The sequence below is a fragment of the Oncorhynchus clarkii genome, chromosome 1, assembly GCF_045791955.1.
Source record: "Oncorhynchus clarkii lewisi isolate Uvic-CL-2024 chromosome 1, UVic_Ocla_1.0, whole genome shotgun sequence".
Lineage (NCBI taxonomy): Eukaryota > Metazoa > Chordata > Actinopteri > Salmoniformes > Salmonidae > Oncorhynchus > Oncorhynchus clarkii.
In genome coordinates this window covers 84,264,030-84,288,985 of record NC_092147.1, presented here as the reverse complement: position 1 = coordinate 84,288,985, position 24,956 = coordinate 84,264,030, and the positions used below count along the sequence as shown (strand labels likewise).

Below are 24,956 nucleotides of genomic sequence, written 5' to 3'. Positions count from 1 at the left end.
GGTGGGGGGAGAGGGGGAGGTAGAGGTGGGGGGGAGAGGGGGAGGTAGAGGTGGGGGGGGAGAGGGAGGAGGAGGGAGAGGTGGGGGGGAGAGGGAGGAGGAGGGAGAGGTGGGGGGGAGAGAGGGAGGAGGAGGGAGAGGTGGGGGGGAGGGGGAGAAGGGGAGGTAGAGGTGGGGGGAGAAGGGGAGGTAGAGGTGGGGGGAGAGGGGGAGGTAGAGGTGGGGGGGAGAGGGGGAGGTAGAGGTGGGGGGGGGGAGGGAGGAGGAGGGAGAGGTGGGGGGGAGAGGGAGGAGGAGGGAGAGGTGGGGGGGAGAGAGGGAGGAGGAGGGAGAGGTGGGGGGGAGAGGGAGAGGTGGGGGGGGGAGAGGGAGGAGGAGGAGGAGGGAGAGTTGGGGGGGAGGGAGGAAAGAGAGTTGGGGGGGGGGGGGGGGAGAGGGAGGAGGAGGGAGAGTTGGGGGGGAGGGAGGAAGGAGAGTTGGGAGGGGGGGGGGGGGGGGAAGAGACACCTACAGTGTCCTTGCGTTTTGTAACACCAGAAGTACATTCATTTCCTAAGGAACGCTGTGTTAGCCTTGCAGCGCTGCATTGCAGAGGCAGTTTCAGTGCTTTCTGTGTGGTACATACATTGGATTAATCTAAGGTATGCATCAAATTGACAGAAATGGTAGCAGAAGGTGAATGTTGAACTTTTGTTGCCCACATATCCAGATGACGCTGCATACCATTTGGCGCAATAACACTGTCGGTGTGATCAAGGTGTATGTAAAATGTAGTTTATGACGAAAACCTGTGTGCATGCAGCATTAGCCTACCACATATGTCCCTATAACAAATTATTACATCAAGCTATTTTTTACTAAAACTCACTCCATCATTTTTGTTTTACTGCCGTTTGAATAAAAAAAAAAACGATTTGTTTTCAACTCCTGAGCGGGGTACATAGGCAACGTCATACCTTTTTTAGGAGGAGTCTTCCAGCCGTCAATCATCAAAGTTGTGTCACCGGTGCGAGGAGGAAGGATAAGGAACTCCCGATGACAGAATCTAAACTCTAAATTGGAATAAACCTCGTTTGTCCTCAAGTTATTAGTGAACATTTCGCTTAAAAAAGTGAAGTAATCAACGGCGGGCTTGTAGCCTATTAATCATTGGACGATACGTCTACGGAGAGTTTGTACGCTACCTTTTACAGCACCGATGTCAGATGCGCCATCTCCATGCGCGACAGGGTTGCAGTTTTCTGAAGGAGAGTTTTCGTTTTTTGGGGGGGCGACTTGGAGACAATTAACTTCATGATGAGAGAACGAACCTGGGTTTAGGATTCAAAGACAAGGTAGCTATGATTGTTTACGATTATTAATGTGATTTTATTAGCCATGTTGAGAGTTTACTAGTCTAGTTTCTCCCATATCCAGTCTGAATATTTCGTTTTCGTTAAACGTATATCTGATCGCTTGACGCACGTCTTTGCTCCGTCCGTCCATTTCTCTTGGAAATTCGGAGTTCGCTTGTGCGTAGTGGTTGCAACTCAAACATATGTTATCTGTGGAAATCAGTCATGGTCAAATATTTTCCTAGGTTAATACGCAGACGTCTCGTCTTCATGGGCACATTACAAGTTTATTTGACTAAGTACGATAAAGAGGAGGAGCATAATGAAACCCGTAGTGGAAATTCCTTCCCGACAATAAGTAGTCTATGCTTCTAAAATACTGTCGAAACGGTCTGTGGAGGTAGTGGACTATCAACAGTCACTCACCAGATGGACAGTTCAGAGGGCAGCGAGTAGGATACAGAACGTTCAGATAGAAAACCAACTTACAGAACAGCTGAGAACTGCTCTATACATAAACAACAGGAGAGACCAGACAGACAGCTCTATAGGCTACATTTCTATCGTCAGTGTGTTGCATCCCACACAGAATAAGCAGTAGTAGTTTCGAGAGTTCAGTATCATGAAATGACGTTACTGTAGTAGACTGAGTGTCTCTGGTGCAGTGAGTACAGAACTCTCACACATTTTGGTTGTATAAACAGGCACAGTTCTATACATACCATCTCCTAAAATGTGCACCCCATTGCCACAGTTTAACACCCAAGTTGTCTGTTTTTCATGTGCTGTACAAGTTAAAATGGGGAATATCCCTTTTTTGAGACAACATAGTTAAATAAACCCTGCTAGCATTGTCTTTCGGTGACATTTTTACAACCAAGGTCATTTTTAAACTTTTGAGTCAACCATTACAACTGGAAATGCCTGGCTGTTTTGGGGGAGTGTCTAGCAACAGTATCCAGGTTGGAATAGACTTGACACATATGTACCTAGTTACAAACCCAGAGTGGAGATGTCCACTAGAGTGACTGTGCTGCATGAAGGGAGCTGTGTATACTGGTAGACAGAGACCAGTAGAAGGATCCAGACAGAGGAAGACTGATCATGAAGGGAGCTGTGTATACTGGTAGACAGAGACCAGTAGAAGGATCCAGACAGAGGAAGACTGATCATGAAGGGAGCTGTGTATACTGGTAGACAGGGACCAGTAGAAGGATCCAGACAGACAGAGGAAGACTGATCATGAAGGGAGCTGTGTATACTGGTAGACAGGGACCAGTAGAAGGATCCAGACAGAGGAAGACTGATCATGAAGGGAGCTGTGTATACTGGTAGACAGGGACCAGTAGAAGGATCCAGACAGAGGAAGACTGATCATGAAGGGAGCTGTGTATACTGGTAGACAGGGACCAGTAGAAGGATCCAGACAGACAGAGGAAGACTGATCATGAAGGGAGCTGTGTATACTGGTAGACAGGGACCAGTAGAAGGATCCAGACAGAGGAAGACTGATCATGAAGGGAGCTGTGTATACTGGTAGAAGGATACAGACAGGAAGACTGATCTGATACAGAGGTAGAGGGAGGAGCCTGAAGCTAACACAGATACACAAGCTGGGAACCAGGGTTCCCAAACAAGGATAACCTGGGAAGACCCAAATACACTGAAGGTGAAACCCACGTCGCTGCTCTGCTAACAGCTTCCTCCACTGTACCCCTTAGTGGGATCAAACCAGTACTTCTCTGAGTGCCCTCCCCCACAACGTATCAACATGCTATGCTCTAGAAAAGGACCCAATTTGCTAGTTCCGTTAGCAACATTTCAAGTTAGCTGTGAAGTGGTCTTACAGTATGTTGTTATCTCTGTTACAAAGGCAGACCCAGCTACATGTAGCAGTTATGTAGTACTCTGGTGTGTTTAGGGCTGAGGAGACGCACCCTGACTGACGCTGTGTTTTATGTAAATGACCTGGTATTATTCATATTCAGTTCGTTAGTTACAACAGCCCCCGTGTCCTCATGCAGCCGGGGACAGGTAGTTAGTTACAACAGCCCCGTGTCCTCATGCAGCCGGGGACAGGTAGTTAGTTACAACAGCCCCCGTGTCCTGATGCAGCCGGGGACAGGTAGTTAGTTACAACAGCCCCCGTGTCCTGATGCAGCCGGGGACAGGTAGTTAGTTACAACAGCCCCCGTGTCCTCATGCAGCCGGGGACAGGTAGTTAGTTACAGCAGCCCCCGTGTCCTGATGCAGCTGGAGTAGTGCCTTTCAGGGCGGGGCAGCTGGGGACAGGTAGTTAGTTACAGCAGCCTTGTGTCCTGATGCAGCTGGAGTAGTGCCTTTCAGGGCGGGGCAGCTGGGGACAGGTAGTTAGTTACAGCAGCCCCCGTGTCCTGATGCAGCTGGAGTAGTGCCTTTCAGGGCGGGGCAGCTGGGGACAGGTAGTTAGTTACAGCAGCCCCTCGTGTCCTCATGCAGCTGGAGTAGTGCCTTTCAGGGCGGGGCAGCTGGGGACAGGTAGTTACAACAGCCCCCGTGTCCTCATGCAGCTGGAGTAGTGCCTTTCAGGGCGGGGCAGCTGGGGACAGGTAGTTAGTTACAACAGCCCCCGTGTCCTCATGCAGCTGGAGTAGTGCCTTTCAGGGCGGGGCAGCTGGGGACAGGTAGTTAGTTACAACAGCCCCCGTGTCCTCATGCAGCTGGAGTAGTGCCTTTCAGGGCGGGGCAGCTGGGGACAGGTAGTTACAACAGCCCCCGTGTCCTCATGCAGCTGGAGTAGTGCCTTTCAGGGCGGGGCAGCTGGGGACAGGTAGTTACAACAGCCCCCGTGTCCTCATGCAGCTGGAGTAGTGCCTTTCAGGGCGGGGCAGCTGGCTGGTCAACTGACTCTCAAATTCAGGAATTTAACATGATGACGCAAAGGCAATTAACACCTGACAGAGAGAATATTGTCAGGGTTCACTCACACACACACACACACACACACACACACACACACACACACACACACACACACACAGACACACGTTGTGTTCTTCTATCCTCGTGGGGACCTCAAATATATTTCCATTCCAAATCCTATTTTCACTAATCCTTACCATAACCTTAACCCGTAAACCTAACTCTTAAAGCTAACCCCTTACACATATTCTAACCCTAACCACTAAACACTAATCCTTACCATAACCTTAACCTGTAAACCTAACTCTTAAAGCTAACCCCTTACACATATTCTAACCCTAACCACTAAACACTAATCCTTACCATAACCTTAACCCGTAAACCTAACTCTTAAAGCTAACCCCTTACACATATTCTAACCCTAACCACTAAACACTAATCCTTACCATAACCTTAACCCGGAAACCTAACTCTTAAAGCTAACCCCTTACACATATTCTAACCCTAACCACTAAACACTAATCCTTACCATAACCTTAACCCGTAAACCTAGCTCTTAAAGCTAACCCCTTACACATATTCTAACCCTAACCACTAAACACTAATCCTTACCATAACCTTAACCTGTAAACCTAACTCTTAAAGCTAACCCCTTATACATATTCTAACCCTAACCACTAAACACTAATCCTTACCATAACCTTAACCCGTAAACCTAACTCTTAAAGCTAACCCCTTACACATATTCTAACCCTAACCACTAAACACTAATCCTTACCATAACCTTAACCCGTAAACCTAACTCTTAAAGCTAACCCCTTACACATATTCTAACCCTAACCACTAAACACTAATCCTTACCATAACCTTAACCCGTAAACCTAGCTCTTAAAGCTAACCCCTTACACATATTCTAACCCTAACCACTAAACACTAATCCTTACCATAACCTTAACCCGTAAACCTAACTCTTAAAGCTAACCCCTTACACATATTCTAACCCTAACCACTAAACACTAATCCTTACCATAACCTTAACCCGTAAACCTAACTCTTAAAGCTAACCCCTTACACATATTCTAACCCTAACCACTAAACACTAATCCTTACCATAACCTTAACCCGTAAACCTAACTCTTAAAGCTAACCCCTTACACATATTCTAACCCTAACCACTAAACCCTAATCCTAACCCCTTACACATATTCTAATCCTAACCACTAAACACTAATCCTTACCATAACCATAACCTTAACCCGTAAACCTAACTCTTAAAGCTAACCCCTTACACATATTCTAACCCTAACCACTAAACACTAATCCTAACCCCTTACACATATTCTAACCCTAACCACTAAACACTAATCCTAACCCCTTACACATATTCTAACCCTAACCACTAAACACTAATCCTTACCATAACCTTAACCCGTAAACCTAGCTCTTAAAGCTAACCCCTTACACAAATTCTAACCCTAACCACTAAACACTAATCCTTACCATAACCTTAACCCGTAAACCTAGCTCTTAAAGCTAACACCTTACACATATTCTAACCCTAACCACTAAACACTAATCCTTACCATAACCTTAACCCGTAAACCTAGCTCTTAAAGCTAACCCCTTACACAAATTCTAACCCTAACCACTAAACACTAATCCTTACCATAACCTTAACCCGTAAACCTAGCTCTTAAAGCTAACACCTTACACAAATTCTAACCCTAACCACTAAACACTAATCCTTACCATAACCTTAACCCGTAAACCTAGCTCTTAAAGCTAACCCCTTACACAAATTCTAACCCTAACCACTAAACACTAATCCTTACCATAACCATAACCTTAACCCATAAACCTAACTCTTAAAACTAACCCCTTACACAAATTCTAACCCTAACCACTAAACACTAATCCTAACCCCTTACACTAATTCTAACCCTAACCACTAAACACTAATCCTAACCCCTTACACTAATTCTAACCCTAACCACTAAACCCTTACACTAATTCTAACCCTAACCACTAAACACTAATCCCTTACACTAATTCTAACCACTAAACACTAATCCTAACCCCTTACACTAATTCTAACCACTAAACACTAATCCTAACCCCTTACACAAATTCTAACCCTAACCACTAAACACTAACCCCTTACACTAATTCTAACCCTAACCACAAAACACTAATCCTAACCCCTTACACAAATTCTAACCCTAACCACTAAACACTAACCTCCTAAATTTAAATTAGCCTTTTTCCTCAGGGGGACTGTGGGAATTGTCAGCATGAGGGTTAATTTTCCTTATTTTACTATCCTTGTGGGGACGTTTGGGGATTTTAATGTCCCAGAACCAGCAGAGAGACACACACACACTCTCCTTTTATAGCAGTGGTTCTTAACCGGGGTTCGATCGAACCCCTCGGTGAGTCAGTCTCAGGGGTTCGGCGGAGGTCAAGACACACATTCGATTAATATGATTCGTGATGACACGCTCCGCTTGGCCATCATTGGCTGCAGGTGATCACGCTACATCGCTTGGCCTATCTATGCTGCAGGGAATTTGGTGCGCTCAGTAGTCAACTTGTGATTTTTTTCTTAATATTTTAATCCCTTCATACTTACTATGTCGAGCAAAAAAAGAAAGTGGTCGGACGAATATGTACAATATGGATTTACATGTATAACCGAATGTGATGGGAGTCAGTGTCCTAACTGCATGATATGCAATGCCAAGTTGAGCAATTCTAGTCTAGCACCGGCAAAACTAAGAGAACACTTCCTTTAGTTGCATGGAGATGGAAAATACAAGAACACAACGCTCGCTGAATTCAAGGTGAAGAGAGCCAGATTCGATGAAAAGGCTACTCTGCCTGTTCTCGGCTTTGTACCCATCAACAAACCGATCCTCACAGCATCGTACGAAGTTGCTTACCTGATCGCAAAGCAGGGCAAACCACACACCATTGGTGAAACACTCATAAAACCAGCTACGTTGAAGATGGCGAATATCATGCTGGGAAAAGAGGCCAAAGTTAAGTTATCCCAAATTCCTCTTTCAAATGACACCATCAGCGACAGAATAGAGGACATGAGCAAAGACATCTTGGCTCAAGTAGTTGCAGATCTGATTTCAAGCCTGGAAAATTCAGCCTTCAACTCGACGAGACCACAGACGTTTCCAATCTAAGCCAGCTTGCTGTATTCGTGCGCTATGTGAAAGACGACGTGATAAAGGAAGAATTTTTATTTTGTAAGCCTCTTACAACAACAACTAAGGCAGCCGATGTGAAGAAACTAGTGGATGACTTCTTCAAAGACAACAATCTTTCGTGGGATATGGTTTCTGCAGTTTGTTCGGACGGAGCTCCAGTCATGCTGGGAAGAAAGTCTGGTTTTGGTGCGCTAGTGAAAGCCGATGCACCACACATCATGGTTACGCATTGTATTCTGCACAGGCATGCGTTGGCAACAAAAACCTTTCCTCCAAAACTGGCAGAAGTATTAAAAATTGTAGTGGAATGCGTGAACTATGTGCGAACTAGTGCTCTGCGGCATCGCATCTTCAGTGAGCTGTGTAAAGAAATGGGCTCTGAATTCGAGGTACTTCTGTACCATTCTAACGTTAGGTGGTTATCCCGGGGACAGGTGCTGAATCGTGTTTTTGCCGTGCGTGTGGAATTAGCCCTGTTTTTGCAAGAGCACCAACATTGTCATGCAGATTGCTTCAAAAATTCTGAGTTCATTCTCATTTTAGCATACATGGCCGATATCTTCGCAGCTCTCAATCATCTCAATCAAAAGATGCAGGGCGGTGGAGTCGACATCATCGAAGCGGAGGAAAACCTGAAGGCTTTTCAAAAAAAGCTACCGTTATGGAAACGACGAACAGAGAACAATAACTTCGCAAACTTTCCCCTGCTGGACGACTGTGTAAGTAAGATCGAAGATGTATCTGGAATCGGAGACATTTCTGTACCCGCTGAACTGAAGCAAGCAATTGCCACGCACTTAGATGAGCTTGCAAATTCTCTCGACGGATACTTCCCTACAAGAGAGTCATATCCAGCATGGGTGAGACAGCCGTTCACGTTTAGTGTTGAGACAACAGATGTCAATGATGAATACCTCGATGAAATCATTGAAATTCAGCAGAGCCAGGTTCAACAGCAACTCTTCAGAACAACAACGCTTTCAACGTTTTGGTGTCAACAAATGGTAACGTACCCTGTTATTGCTAAGAAAGCTCTGGAGATTTTCATACCGTTTGTTACAACATATCTTTGCGAGCAATCCTTTTCGAGGATGCTGGACATAAAAACGAAGAAAAGGAACAGACTTTGTTGCGAAAATGACATGAGAGTGGCACTTGCCAAGGTGAAGCCGCGCATTTCTGAACTGGTCTCTGAAAGGCAACAGCAGAAGTCACACTGATTTGCAGTAAATATTCATTATTATGTTTTTGTTTTTGTGTGAAAATGATCATCTGTGTGAAAATGTTTTGATGATTTTGTTCTTTGAACACAGTGATGTTGATGCACGGTTCATTTTGTGCACCAGTCAAATATATACCTATGTTTTGAATTAGATTTTTTTTTTTCAATTAAGAAGGGTTCGGTGAATGCGCATATGAAACTGGTGGGGTTCAGTACCTCCAACAAGGTTAAGAACCACTGTTTTATAGAGACGACTGACCTAGTGTCTGACATGTTGTCCAGTAGAGGTTGCTCTTATGCAGGTATCTGTGTAAAACACCACTGTAGGACTTTAGTCAGATGTTTTTAATCCAAAGATACTTAAAATACAGTAGTGACTGTGTCCATTTTTGTCATGTGTCTGTGGTCACATGAGGGAATTGAACCCTTGACCTTTGGCTGCTAGCGCCACTCAGAACCACATGAGTACCACCAATAGGGCTGGGCGATATGGCCCAAATATCATATTTCTATATTTGTCTTTTTATTTTGACTGTATGGCGGTATGTTTCTATGTTTCTGAATTAGTTTTATGACGAGTGCATGGACCCTAGACCGGCAACAAATGAATTCTACGTGTTTGTAAAGGGTCTTTCTCCGTGCTGATGGGTTTTCCTCTCAACCCAGCCAGGACAGAACTGACAGCTAGGTAGTCCAATTAGTGTAACTTTTCAGTTATTTAACACGGTATAAAAATACATTTTTTTTTTATAGAGGGTATTGTACCAATCTGTAGATCCCTACCTGTATACTGGGACTCGTGATACATGGTCCTTGTATGTGGCTTCATTCATGTGTATTTTATCCTTCCTGTTATTACTTTACTTACTCGCTGATGTCTAAACCCTTTAGATTCACCATGTGACAAATATATATTTTTTATTACATTTAATATATCGCCGAGATCTAACCACCAATAGGAGCACACAGCACATATCTGACTGCCATCCATACAAGGCTTTGGCTATACTGCACTAGATTGAGAGGGATGCTAACTGGATCAAACTGGATTTCTGCATCAGTCAGGCTGAGTATCCTAACGAAGACCTTTTGAGGAACATCGTGTGACCCGTTTTAGTTCCATTATACCAGATTAAAGGAACAGGGAAGTGTTAAAACGCCTGGTCAATATCATCATCGTTATTAGCCCCATGTTGTTCCTCTTTTTTACACACGTGCAGACACATAGGAAGTAGGAACCGTTAGAACAGGATGTTTGGTGTCCGTTCTACTAGAGCCAACCATCCTTATTGTTCTTAGAGATGACTTTTATATGAGCTCTGTCTCGTCTAGAGTCATAAAACTCAGACACCTTTGAGGAGAGAGATGATGGTAGGAAATCCTGCTTCCGTGTGTTCTGGTAGAGAGGGCGTGGGGGAGTAACCTTCAGTAACATGTCTTGTAAATGTTCATTTGAAAGGTGACTGTTGCGTTTAGTCCCACCACCTTCTACTAACAGGTTTTATCCAGTGGCTGTTCAGTGTCTTGTTTGACCGGCCTTCTACTCCCTCACTCTGACTACTTCTGGGGCTGGGTTGAGGCAGCAGGATATTGGGCTTTGGGGAGGGAGAGTGTTTTGGAAAACACAAACCCATGAGCAAGTGCAGTTCACACACCCTTTAATAATGATGATGCACAAACACTTGGAAGATCAGGACACACACCCTTTAATAATGATGATGCACAAACACTTGGAAGATCAGGCCACACCCCCTTTAATAATGATGATGCACAAACACTTGGAAGATCAGGCCACACCCCCTTTTGGAGCGGAGACGGTGTCAGCTGTATCTGAAGTGTGATAGATGTATTGTGTGTGTCCCAGGCTTTGTCCCAAATGGCATCCTATTCCCTAAATAGTGCACTACTTTTGACTAGGGGCTCTAGGACCCAGTTCCCTAGAACACGTGCACTGAGTGTACAACACAGTAACGCCTTCCTAATATTGAGTTTGAGGGTTTCCTGGTCGGGTTTCCTGGTCGGGTTTCCTGGTCGGGTTTCCTGGTCGGGTTTCCTGGTCGGGTTTCCTGGTCAGGAAACTTCAGCCGTGTGTCATTTTATATTGTATACTACGTCTTTACTAACATAAGTTATGAGCCCATGTAATTGTTTTATTTATTTGTTAATAATTATATTTTTTTACTTAACCAACAATGCAGTGAACTGTGTTAAGGGCTTGTAAAGTAAGCAGTTCCCTGTAAGGTTTACACCTGTTGTATACGGCGTATGTGACATAACGATTTGACTTAAGTATTTAAAGTTAAATCATTTCTGGGATATCACCTGATCTCTTTCCCGGAGCTGATGGGCAGAATTCCAGAGGTTTTCTAGCACATTCCAGGACTGTATGACTGCTTGTTGTGGTCTGTGTTTCTAGGAATACCATTGGGCCATGTCCGTACAATATTATGGCTTAGTGTGTGTGTCACTCTTTGGTACATTTTAAAACAACATACCTTTTTATTTTGTAATGGATAAAATACCATCAAATTATTGTCCATCTTAATCATAACTGTTCACATGTAATGTTTAAAAAAACGTTTTCCAAGACCATGAACATTTTTATCGTAACGAGTTCTCATTACTGTAACATGTTCATAACCTGGATTTAATTTGTCAATTATTTATGTTTTAAACTATTATTCATATAAAGAAAGATTATCCGGTGAATGAACTGACCTTCATGTTTTAAAGTAATGACGGACTGTCGTTTCTCTTTGCTTATTTGAGCTGTTTTTGCCATAATATGGACTTGGTCTTTTACCAAATAGGGCTATCTTCTGTATACCCCACCTACCTTGTCACAACACAACTGATTGGCCCAAACACATTAAGAAGGAAAGACATTCCACAAATTAACTTTTAACAAGGCACACCTGCTAATTGAAAATCATTCCAGGTGACTACCTCATGAAGCTGGTTGAGAGAATGCCAAGGGTGTGCAAAGGGTGGCTACTTTTTGAAGAATCTCAAATATAAAATATGTTTTGATTTGTTTAACACCTTTTTGGTTACATGATTCCATATATTATTTAATAGCTTTGATGTCTTCACTATTTTACAGTGTAGAAAATAGTAAAAATGATGAAAAACCCAGGAATGAGTAGGTGTCCAAACGTTTGACTGGTCGTGTAAATATTTTTACGTTCCATGTCGGATTTATCCCAAAGGGTTAAATGGATTTTCTAGATCAGTAAAGTTACTTTAAGATGATTTTATCCATTATCACAAATATTTACTTGTATTGGTTTTGTGCTGAAAATGCAACAGAGCTGGAGACCGTGACCAGGTAAACAACACCTCAGCATGGATTTCTGTAAACCAATATGTCCTTTGTCCCAAACAGCTCCAGGTGCTGACTAACAGATAGACCCCAACAGAGTCAACTGTATAAGCTGCCACTCATTTGTTGGCTAAATCACCAGTGTTTCAGCATCATCTTGTATTCATCTTTGAATGTCAGTGTAATGTCCCCGTTAACACAGTTTATATCAACGTCTTGTCAGATGTTTTCCGACCTCCACAGTAGTGTTTTTATTTAAACTTTTTAACTAGGCAAGTCGGTTAAGAACAAATACTTATTGACAATGACGGCCTACGAAAAAGGCAAAAGGCCTGCTAAAAATATAGGACAAAATACACATCACGACGAGACAACACAACATGAAGAGAAACGCATGACAACGCAACATGAAGAGAAACGCATGACAACGCAACATGAAGAGAAACGCATGACAACACAACATGAAGAGAAACGCATGACAACGCAACATGAAGAGAAACGCATGACAACGCAACATGAAGAGAAACGCATGACAACACAACATGAAGAAAACGCATGACAACGCAACATGAAGAGAAACGCATGACAACGCAACATGAAGAGAAACGCATGACAACACAACATGAAGAGAAACGCATGACAACGCAACATGAAGAGAAACGCATGACAACGCAACATGAAGAGAAACGCATGACAACGCAACATGAAGAGAAACGCATGACAACGCAACATGAAGAGAAACGCATGACAACGCAACATGAAGAGAAACGCATGACAACAACACATGACAACGCAACATGAAGAGAAACGCATGACAACACAACATGAAGAGAAACGCATGACAACGCAACATGAAGAGAAACGCATGACAACACAACATGAAGAGAAACGCATGACAACACAACATGAAGAGAAACGCATGACAACGCAACATGAAGAGAAACGCATGACAACGCAACATGAAGAGAAACGCATGACAACGCAACATGAAGAGAAACGCATGACAACGCAACATGAAGAGAAACGCATGACAACGCAACATGAAGAGACGCATGACAACGCAACATGAAGAGAAACGCATGACAACGCAACATGAAGAGAAACGCATGACAACGCATGACAACACAACATGAAGAGAAACGCATGACAACACAACATGAAGAGAAACGCATGACAACGACAACACAACATGAAGAGAAACGCATGACAACAACACAACATGAAGAGAAACGCATGACAACGCAACATGAAGAGAAACGCATGACAACACAACATGAAGAGAAACGCATGACAACGCAACATGAAGAGAAACGCATGACAACAACACATGACAACACAACATGAAGAGAAACGCATGACAACAACACATGACAACACAACATGAAGAGAAACGCATGACAACGCAACATGAAGAGAAACGCATGACAACACAACATGAAGAGAAACGCATGACAACGCAACATGAAGAGAAACGCATGACAACACAACATGAAGAGAAACGCATGACAACACAACATGAAGAGAAACGCATGAAGAGAAACGCATGACAACGCAACATGAAGAGAAACGCATGACAACGCAACATGAAGAGAAACGCATGACAACGCAACATGAAGAGAAACGCATGACAACGCAACATGAAGAGAAACGCATGACAACAACACATGACAACACTGCATCATAGCAGCAACACATGACAACACTGCATCATAGCAGCAACACATGACAACACTGCATCATGGCAGTAACACATGACAACACGACATCATGGCAACAACACATGACAACACTGCATCGTGGCAGCAACACATGACAACACTGCATCGTGGCAGCAACACGTGACAACACGGCATCATGGCAGCAACACAACATGGTATCGGCACAAAACAGGGTACAGACATTATTGGACCCAGACAACGGCACAAAACAGGGTACAGACATTATTGGACCCAGACAACGGCACAAAACAGGGTACAGACATTATTGGACCCAGACAACGGCACAAAACAGGGTACAGACATTATTGGACCCAGACAACGGCACAAAACAGGGTACAGACATTATTGGGCCCAGACAACGGCACAAAACAGGGTACAGACATTATTGGACCCAGACAACGGCACAAAACAGGGTACAGACATTATTGGGCCCAGACAACGGCACAAAACAGGGTACAGACATTATTGGACCCAGACAACGGCACAAAACAGGGTACAGACATTATTGGACCCAGACAACGGCACAAAACAGGGTACAGACATTATTGGGCCCAGACAACGGCACAAAACAGGGTACAGACATTATTGGACCCAGACAACGGCACAAAACAGGGTACAGACATTATTGGACCCAGACAACGGCACAAAACAGGGTACAGACATTATTGGACCCAGACAACGGCACAAAACAGGGTACAGACATTATTGGACCCAGACAACGGCACAAAACAGGGTACAGACATTATTGGGCCCAGACAACGGCACAAAACAGGGTACAGACATTATTGGACCCAGACAACGGCACAAAACAGGGTACAGACATTATTGGACCCAGACAACGGCACAAAACAGGGTACAGACATTATTGGACCCAGACAACGGCACAAAACAGGGTACAGACATTATTGGACCCAGACAACGGCACAAAACAGGGTACAGACATTATTGGACCCAGACAACGGCACAAAACAGGGTACAGACATTATTGGGCCCAGACAACGGCACAAAACAGGGTACAGACATTATTGGGCCCAGACAACGGCACAAAACAGGGTACAGACATTATTGGACCCAGACAACGGCACAAAACAGGGTACAGACATTATTGGACCCAGACAACGGCACAAAACAGGGTACAGACATTATTGGACCCAGACAACGGCACAAAACAGGGTACAGACATTATTGGGCCCAGACAACGGCACAAAACAGGGTACAGACATTATTGGGCCCAGACAACGGCACAAAACAGGGTACAGACATTATTGGGCCCAGACAACGGCACAAAACAGGGTACAGACATTATTGGGCCCAGACAACGGCACAAAACAGGGTACAGACATTATTGGACCCAGACAACGGCACAAAACAGGGTACAGACATTATTGGACCCAGACAACGGCACAAAACAGGGTACAGACATTATTGGACCCAGACAACGGCACAAAACAGGGTACAGACATTATTGGACCCAGACAACGGCACAAAACAGGGTACAGACATTATTGGACCCAGACAACGGCACAAAACAGGGTACAGACATTATTGGGCCCAGACAACGGCACAAAACAGGGTACAGACATTATTGGGCCCAGACAACGGCACAAAACAGGGTACAGACATTATTGGGCCCAGACAACGGCACAAAACAGGGTACAGACATTATTGGGCCCAGACAACGGCACAAAACAGGGTACAGACATTATTGGGCCCAGACAACGGCACAAAACAGGGTACAGACATTATTGGGCCCAGACAACGGCACAAAACAGGGTACAGACATTATTGGGCCCAGACAACGGCACAAAACAGGGTACAGACATTATTGGGCCCAGACAACGGCACAAAACAGGGTACAGACATTATTGGGCCCAGACAACGGCACAAAACAGGGTACAGACATTATTGGGCCCAGACAACGGCACAAAACAGGGTACAGACATTATTGGGCCCAGACAACGGCACAAAACAGGGTACAGACATTATTGGGCCCAGACAACGGCACAAAACAGGGTACAGACATTATTGGGCCCAGACAACGGCACAAAACAGGGTACAGACATTATTGGGCCCAGACAACGGCACAAAACAGGGTACAGACATTATTGGGCCCAGACAACGGCACAAAACAGGGTACAGACATTATTGGGCCCAGACAACGGCACAAAACAGGGTACAGACATTATTGGGCCCAGACAACGGCACAAAACAGGGTACAGACATTATTGGGCCCAGACAACGGCACAAAACAGGGTACAGACATTATTGGGCCCAGACAACGGCACAAAACAGGGTACAGACATTATTGGGCCCAGACAACGGCACAAAACAGGGTACAGACATTATTGGGCCCAGACAACGGCACAAAACAGGGTACAGACATTATTGGACCCAGACAACGGCACAAAACAGGGTACAGACATTATTGGGCCCAGACAACGGCACAAAACAGGGTACAGACATTATTGGACCCAGACAACGGCACAAAACAGGGTACAGACATTATTGGGCCCAGACAACGGCACAAAACAGGGTACAGACATTATTGGGCCCAGACAACGGCACAAAACAGGGTACAGACATTATTGGGCCCAGACAACGGCACAAAACAGGGTACAGACATTATTGGGCCCAGACAACGGCACAAAACAGGGTACAGACATTATTGGGCCCAGACAACGGCACAAAACAGGGTACAGACATTATTGGGCCCAGACAACGGCACAAAACAGGGTACAGACATTATTGGGCCCAGACAACGGCACAAAACAGGGTACAGACATTATTGGGCCCAGACAACGGCACAAAACAGGGTACAGACATTATTGGGCCCAGACAACGGCACAAAACAGGGTACAGACATTATTGGACCCAGACAACGGCACAAAACAGGGTACAGACATTATTGGGCCCAGACAACGGCACAAAACAGGGTACAGACATTATTGGGCCCAGACAACGGCACAAAACAGGGTACAGACATTATTGGGCCCAGACAACGGCACAAAACAGGGTACAGACATTATTGGGCCCAGACAACGGCACAAAACAGGGTACAGACATTATTGGGCCCAGACAACGGCACAAAACAGGGTACAGACATTATTGGGCCCAGACAACGGCACAAAACAGGGTACAGACATTATTGGGCCCAGACAACGGCACAAAGGGCAAGAAGGTAAAGACAATACAACATGCAAAGCAGCCACAACGGTCAGAGTCTCCATGATTGAGTCTTTAGTGTCAGGAAGAGTCCACTTCGCAGGTCAACAATTACAACATTGTGCTAAATGCCTCCACATCCAATGAGGGATAAGATGAGCGCCACAAATCAGAAAATGACTTGGTGCTTATCTTTTCTAATCATTTAGGATTGTTGACATACAGCTGGATCTACAAAATAGATGGTCTAGGATGAGGACATTTGTTGACAGACCATAAGAAAACATAAAACGCTTGATTTAAGTAATATATATATATATATATATATATATATATATATATATATATATATATATATATATATATATATATATATACACTGCTCAAAAAAATAAAGGGAACACTTAAACAACACAATCTAACTCCAAGTCAATCACACTTCTGTGAAATCAAACTGTCCACTTAGGAAGCAACACTGATTGACAATAAATTTCACATGCTGTTGTGCAAATGGAATAGACAACGGGTGAAAATTATAGGCAATTAGCAAGACACCCCCAATAAAGGAGTGTTTCTGCAGGTGGGAAACCACAGACCACTTCTCAGTTCCAATGCTTCCTGGCTGATGTTTTGGTCACTTTTGAATGCTGGCGGTGCTTTCACTCTAGTGGTAGCATGAGACGGAGTCTACAACCCACACAAGTGGCTCAGGTAGTGCAGCTCATCCAGGATGGCACATCAATGTGAGCTGTGGCAAGAAGGTTTGCTGTGTCTGTCAGCGTAGTGTCCAGAGCATTGAGGCACTACCAGGAGACAGGCCAGTACATCAGGAGACGTGGAGGAGGCCGTAGGAGGGCAACAACCCCGCAGCAGGACCGCTATCTCCGCCTTTGTGCAAGGAGGAGCAGGAGGAGCACTGCCAGAGCCCTGCAAAATGACCTCCAGCAGGCCACAAATGTGCACGTGTCTGCTCAAACAGTCAGAAACAGACTCCATGAGGGTGGTATATGAGGTTCCGACGTCCACAGGTGGGGGTTGTGCTTACAGCCCAACACCGTGCAGGACGTTTGGCATTTGCCAGAGAACACCAAGGCAAATTCACCACTGGTGCCCTGTGCTCTTCAGATGAAAGCAGGTTCACACTGAGCACATGTGACACAGTCTGGAGACGCCGTGGAGAACATTCTGCTGCCTGCAACATCTTCCAGCATGACTGGTTTGGCGGTGGGTCAGTCATGGTGTGGGGTGGCATTTCTTTGGGGGGCAGCACAGCCCTCCATGTGCTCGCCAGAGGTAGCCTGACTGCCATTAGGTACCGAGATGAGATCCTCAGACCCCTTGTGAGACCATATGCTGGTGCGGTTGGCCCTGGGTTCCTCCTAATGCAAGACAATGCTAGACCTAATGTGGCTGGAGTGTGTCAGCAGTTCCTGCAAGAGGAAGGCATTGATGCTATGGACTGGCCCGCCCGTTCCCCAGACCTGAATCCAATTGAGCACATCTGGGACATCATGTCTCGCTCCATCCACCAACGCCACGTTGCACCACAGACTGTCCAGGAGTTGGCGGATGCTTTAGTCCAGGTCTGGGAGGAGATCCCTCAGGAGACCATCCGCCACCTCATCAGGAGCATGCCCAGGCGTTGTAGGGAGGTCACACAGGCACGTGGAGACCACACACACTACTGAGCCTCATTTTGACTTGTTTTAAGAACATTACATCAAAGTTGGATCAGCCTGTAGTGTGGTTTTCCACTTTAATTTTGACTCCAAATCCAGACCTCCATGGGTTGATGCATTTGATTTCCATTGATCATTTTTGTGTGATTTTGTTGTCAGCACATTCAACCATGTAAAGAAGAAAGAATATTTCATTCATTCAGATCTAGGATGTGTTATTTTAGTGTTCCCTTTATTTTTTTGAGCAGTGTATATATTATTATAGCCTCTAAATCAGGGAGGTCAACTTTTATAGGCCCACGGATCAATTTCCAAAAACGGGCCCCGGACCTTTTGGAACTCAGTTAGAATAGTAGAATAGACCAAGTGCCATTTTGAAGTGTTTGTCCATCAGCAATTGTTCTCTTATGTCTGTCAGTCACTCAGTTAGTCATGTCAGCTAACCCGTTTCTGTTGTTGATTTGTAAGTTAGTCTTGTAGTGCTGAGTGATTAACCAACCTCTCTTTTTTTTGGGCGGGGAGGGGTTATTAAACAACTAATTGACCGACATCGGTTCAGTTACTTGAATTCCACTTTAGTTTTTTGTGTGAGCCCAGCGCTAGATTTCATTCACCAGAGAAATCAAGTCAAGAACGATGTGGGACGCTGGGCTGAAGGGAGTTGTTTTCATTAAGAAAATATTCACCCCAGTTCAGGATAGAAACTTTAACTCATTACAATGACCATAATCCATTGCGGTAGTTTTTCCCAGCTCGGAGAGGACGAGGCGACCCGAGAAGTTTCACTTTCGACAAAATCTGACCTAAATTACCCCAATGCGTTTATATTGGTTTATATTGAACATAGATTTGTCACCTGTCTTCCTGCCTTTGGGAGAACGACTCCCATTGTTAGAGCAGAGACATGAACATCTCCTCATGGTAAACACTTATCTGGATGGATAGGCCTATGAGCATCTCCTCATGGTATACACTTATCTGGATGGATAGGGCTACACATTATTTATGCCTGCTACGTTATGTTATTTACACATACTCCGAGAGAGCAATGAACACAACGACGAGAGAGAGGGATGAACACAACGACGAGAGAGAGGGATGAACACAACGACGAGAGAGAGGGATGAACACAACGACGAGAGAGAGGGATGAACACAACGACGAGAGAGAGGGATGAACACAACGACGAGAGAGAGGGATGAACACAACGACGAGAGAGAGGGACAGAGACGACGTTTTTGAAAGTATACCTCATCTACTTTGAAGACGTAGTGAAAGGATTTTGTCAATTATTTCATATATATTTTACTATTTCATAGTAATTTCCTATTTTTCTATTTGGACCTGACAGACAATTTAATGTTCATTAATAATTTTAGCTTTGGAATTTCCATTAAAAAGCTAAAATCATTAACGTCATTATTTCATAATACATTTATGAAAAAAATGTACTTCCAGGATACGTCCACCATATTGCTGAGACCGTCACATGATTCCCATCCAGGATACGTCCACCATATTGCTGAGACCGTCACATGATTCCCATCCAGGATACGTCCACCATATTGCTGAGACTGTCACATGATTCACTTCCTGGATACGTCCACCATATTGCTGAGACCGTCACATGATTCACTTCCTGGATACGTCCACCATATTGCTGAGACCGTCACATGATTCCCTTCCTGGATACGTCCACCATATTGCTGAGACCGTCACATGATTCACTTCCTGGATACGTCCACCATATTGCTGAGACCATCACATGATTCACTTCCTGGATACGTCCACCATATTGCTGAGACCGTCACATGATTCACTTCCTGGATACGTCCACCATATTGCTGAGACCGTCATCACATATTGAGACCGACACATGATTCACGTCCACCATATTGCTGAGACCGTCACATGATTCCCTTCCTGGATACGTCCACCATATTGCTGAGACCGTCACATGATTCACTTCCTGGATACGTCCACCATATTGCTGAGACCGTCACATGATTCCCTGGATACGTCCACCATATTGCTGAGACCGTCACATGATTCACTTCCTGGATACGTGCACCATATTGCTGAGACCGTCACATGATTCACTTCCTGGATACGTCCACCATATTGCTGAGACCGTCACATGATTCACTTCCTGGATACGTCCACCATATTGCTGAGACCGACACATGATTCACATGCTGATTGATTCCAATAAGTCCAGATGGAGAAGAGATGATGCACAATGGGAGAATCTCAATTGCATACTCCTCACATCCTCTCAATTGCATACTCCTCACATCTCCCTCCTCGCTTCCTTCTCAAAACTCATTGGAGGAGAAGGTCAGAGGGGAGAGACATCTGGCTTTCTCATCCAAAGGGTTTTTGAGGAGGAGAGAGGACGCGAGGAGTATCTAATTGAGATCCTCCCATTGTCTGGCTGGATTACTCTCATAACAAGCTTCATTCAGCATGACCTCCTTCTGTTTAGACTCCACTTGCATTGCACACTATGAAAAATGATATTTTGCATTTCAAACTACTCCATTTTATTTTTTATTCTTCATCAGCCAACAGCCAGAGCAGTATTATGGTCAGAGGTAATGAGGGTGTGTGTTTGAGTTAGACTTCCTTCCTGCTGTTATCTTGTATAATTGTTTAATGAGGTCTTTGGCTGCGACTCCAGTCTTCAGAGACTGATTTAGGGCTTATTCAAGTTGAAGAGAGTTCTAGCAGAGGCACCGTGATGAGATTCAAATGTACATAATATTGACATAACTTTTCAATTTACATTAGCAACGGACTGTCCTGTGCCTGCCGAGAGAGAGTTTGGGGGCTGGGCAACGGACTGTCCTGTGCCTGCAGAGAGAGAGAGTTTGGGGGCTGGGCAACGGACTGTCCTGTGCCTGCAGAGAGAGAGAGGACTGTTGTGCCTGCAGAGAGCTGGGCAACGGACTGTCCTGTGCCTGCAGAGAGAGAGTTTGGGGGCTGGGCAACGGACTGTCCTGTGCCTGCAGAGAGAGAGTTTGGGGGCTGGGCAACGGACTGTCCTGTGCCTGCAGAGAGAGAGTTTGGGGGCTGGGCAACGGACTAGAGAGAGTTTGGGGGCTTGGCAACGGACTTTGGGGGCTGGGCAACGGACTGTCCTGTGCCTGCAGAGAGAGAGTTTGGGGGCTTGGCAACGGACTTTCTTGCGCTGTAGTTTTAAAATGTAAATATCCCAGTAACGTAGGCAACTACCAGTTGCTAAGCACGCTTACAACAAACTATTCCACTATGCAAGCAACTTTTCATCTCAACCATATATTTATTTTTTACATTTTTAAATTTCACCTTTATTTAACCAGGTTGGCCAGTTGAGAACAAGTTCTCATTTACAACTAACACAAACAGGTCAATGACCTGGCCAAGATAAAGCAAAGCAGTTCGACACAAACAACACCATAGAGTTATACATGGAGTAAACAGTAAACAAGCCAATAACACAAACAAGTCAATGACACAGTAGAGAAAATAAAGTCTATATACAGTATCGTTTAGTACCTTGAGCGTGGCTGAGGTGCACCCGTGACCGGCTTGGAAGCAGGAGGAAGCATGGCCAGCCATTGAGAAATGCTTATTGAAATGTTCAATTATAATGGATTTATCAGTGGTGACCGTGTTACCTAGCCTCAGTGCAGCTGGGAGGAGGTGCTCTTGTTCTCCATGGACTTTAGTGTCCCAAAACTTTTTGGAGATAGAGCTACAGGATGCACATTTCTGTTTGAAAAAGCTAGCCTTTACTTTCCTGACTGCGTGTATTGGTTCCTGACTTCCCTGAATAGTTGCATATCGCGGGGACTATTCGATGCTATGGCAGTCCGCCACAGGATATTAAACTCTTGAATAACACAACAATTCACAAGGATGTGCAAACAATTAAAGGGTTTATATTCTCGTCCTTAACATTACTCACTACTTTTTAGCTTCAAGACGAGAGCACCGTTACTACAGCGAACAAAGTCTTTGTCAAGTAACGTTAGCCGATCAAAAATGAGTGATTAGCCCCCCCCCCTCATACAAATATAAAGTACAGTAGGCCTACCTTACAACATTAGAACAAACCAGGCTTCATTTTGATCAATATCATGCAAGTCATTACATATGGTAAAGTAAACTCTGACTGAAAACGTGGGTAATTCGGTGTGAGGTGACATCAGCTGTTTTACATGGCTCACTGCAGCCAGACAAATCACAGAGGACTCTTTTTTTTAAATGTATTTTTACCTACTGAAAAAATGTCAATGTAACCAACCGCCTGTTATTGCAATTTCAGTTAAAATCTCAATAAAACGAGTCTCATATCTATACATTTTCAGCTGTTTGAAATACATTTACTCTGCTGTTAAGATGTTTTACTGTAGGAGTGTTGTACTCAATGAGACCGTTCTGTTACCGCTGCCCTGCTCTGAGGGGAGTGACTGGAGGAAGGCTCACCCATAACCTCCAGGGGTAGTGGTCGAGACCGTTCTGTTTCCGCTGCCCTGCTCTGAGGGGAGTGACTGGAGGAAGGCTCACCCATAACCTCCGGCGGTAGTGGTCGAGACCGTTCTGTTTCCGCTGCCCTGCTCTGAGGGGAGTGACTGGAGGAAGGCTCACCCATAACCTCCGGCGGTAGTGGTCGAGACCGTTCTGTTACCGCTGCCCTGCTCTGAGGGGAGTGACTGGAGGAAGGCTCACCCATAACCTCCGGCGGTAGTGGTCGAGACAGTTCTGAAATGCTGCCCTGCTTTAGGGGAGTACAGTAATGTCTCTGGAATCTCCGCCGGTAGTGGACTAGTTTACGTTACAGTAATGTCTCTGGAATCTCCTGAAAGGACTAACCTCCGTTACAGTAATGTCTCTGGAATCTCTCTGAAAGGACTAGTTTACGTTACAGTAATGTCCAGGAATCTCCTGAAAGGACTAGTTTACGTTACAGTAATGTCTCTGGAATCTCCTGAAAGGACTAGTTTACGTTACAGTAATGTCTCTGGAATCTCCTGAAAGGACTAGTTTACGTTACAGTAATGTCTCTGGAATCTCCTGAAAGGACTAGTTTACGTTACAGTAATGTCTCTGGAATCTCCTGAAAGGACTAGTTTACGTTACAGTAATGTCTCTGGAATCTCCTGAAAGGACTAGTTGACTATTTTACAACTTGACGTTAGATGGTTCCTCACCCTGAAGGTAGTAGGTAAACCAGGAGAAACTGTCATCAGGTTCAGTTCTCTTTGAACAGCCATTACAAACTTCAGCTAACTTTAGCCACCGCTAGCTAACAACCAATGGACATGATGGGGGCAACTAGGTGGGGGGCAACTAGGTGGGGACTAAAATGGAAATAGGTCTTGGCCTAAATTCACAAAACATCTCAGAGGGGGTGGGGTGTGAGAGTGTGTCTGACTCACTGCCATCAGTCTGACAGTGTGTGAATAGTGTTGGTGTGCTGACACAAACCTAGACCTCTGTCTCTCTGTCACCCTACGTCATTTTTGGACCTCGCTCATCTCTTCACACCATACACGCGTAGAGTGGGGTTACACGCGTAGAGTGGGGTTACACGCGTAGAGTGGGGTTACATGCATAAACATGTATACTGTCTAAAATGTGCTAAATACTCTGCAGCTAATTTAGTAGCTAGTGGTTAAGCTTCTTCCAAAATCAAGTTTTGCTTGGTAACAGCTGATAATTCCCTCCTGGATCAAGAGCCTTCCTGTTTATTTGTTTTGTGTTTGTGCAGCAATCTGTGAGTAGCATTTTTGAGTTCCTTGTAGAACTTTGAGCTGGCATGTCTGTCCTGCTAATCAATGCGCTCATTAGCATTTAGTTAGCATTCTCTATGGGATTTTACATGTACTTGTTAGTATTGCTAACCTTTTGGATTACAGTAGCACCCCCTAGTGTTCAGTGCCGGTATTACCGGATATCCCATTATGGCACAAGGTCGGTATGACAGTCTGGATACCTCCCAAGCTTAGTAGGGCTAACCAGGGTAACCAGGATCACGGACTGTTCTGGAATCACTTTTCACATGTCCCACAGTGTGTGAGTGGCTGCCTGCCTTTTCTTGTTACTGACCCCTCTTGTTTGCTCAGAAAGCCAATAAGTTAATGATTATCACAGTTCTCTGTACCCTGCTGTCAAGCATGAGAGCAGGACCATCATGCAACAACATGTCTAGGTGGCACTGAAATGAGAGTCCACAGAATGTCTGATTGATTGTAGATAACAGAAGCCCTCAGCATGTAAATAACAGAAGCCCTCAGCAGTGATAGAATGAAAGAAATGATGCAAGAATTTAGACTCGTCTGAGAATAATATTAGCTTCTTTCTCGTTCTGTGTGTTTGAGAACAGCTTAGTTCTAAACAGTGTCTCATACTGTTC

General features: G+C 44.7%; 1 protein-coding gene across 1 annotated transcript in view; it reads left to right on the top strand.

Moving 5' to 3' along the window:
• Positions 1-997: 997 nt before the first annotated feature.
• LOC139418048 (N-acetyllactosaminide beta-1,3-N-acetylglucosaminyltransferase 2-like) overlaps positions 998-24,956 on the top strand; it is a 35,241-nt gene continuing 11,282 nt past the window's right edge. The window contains exon 1 of the mRNA XM_071167172.1: positions 998-1,334. The gene's annotated coding sequence lies outside the window, so the exon portion shown is untranslated. The remainder of the gene's footprint in view (positions 1,335-24,956) is intronic.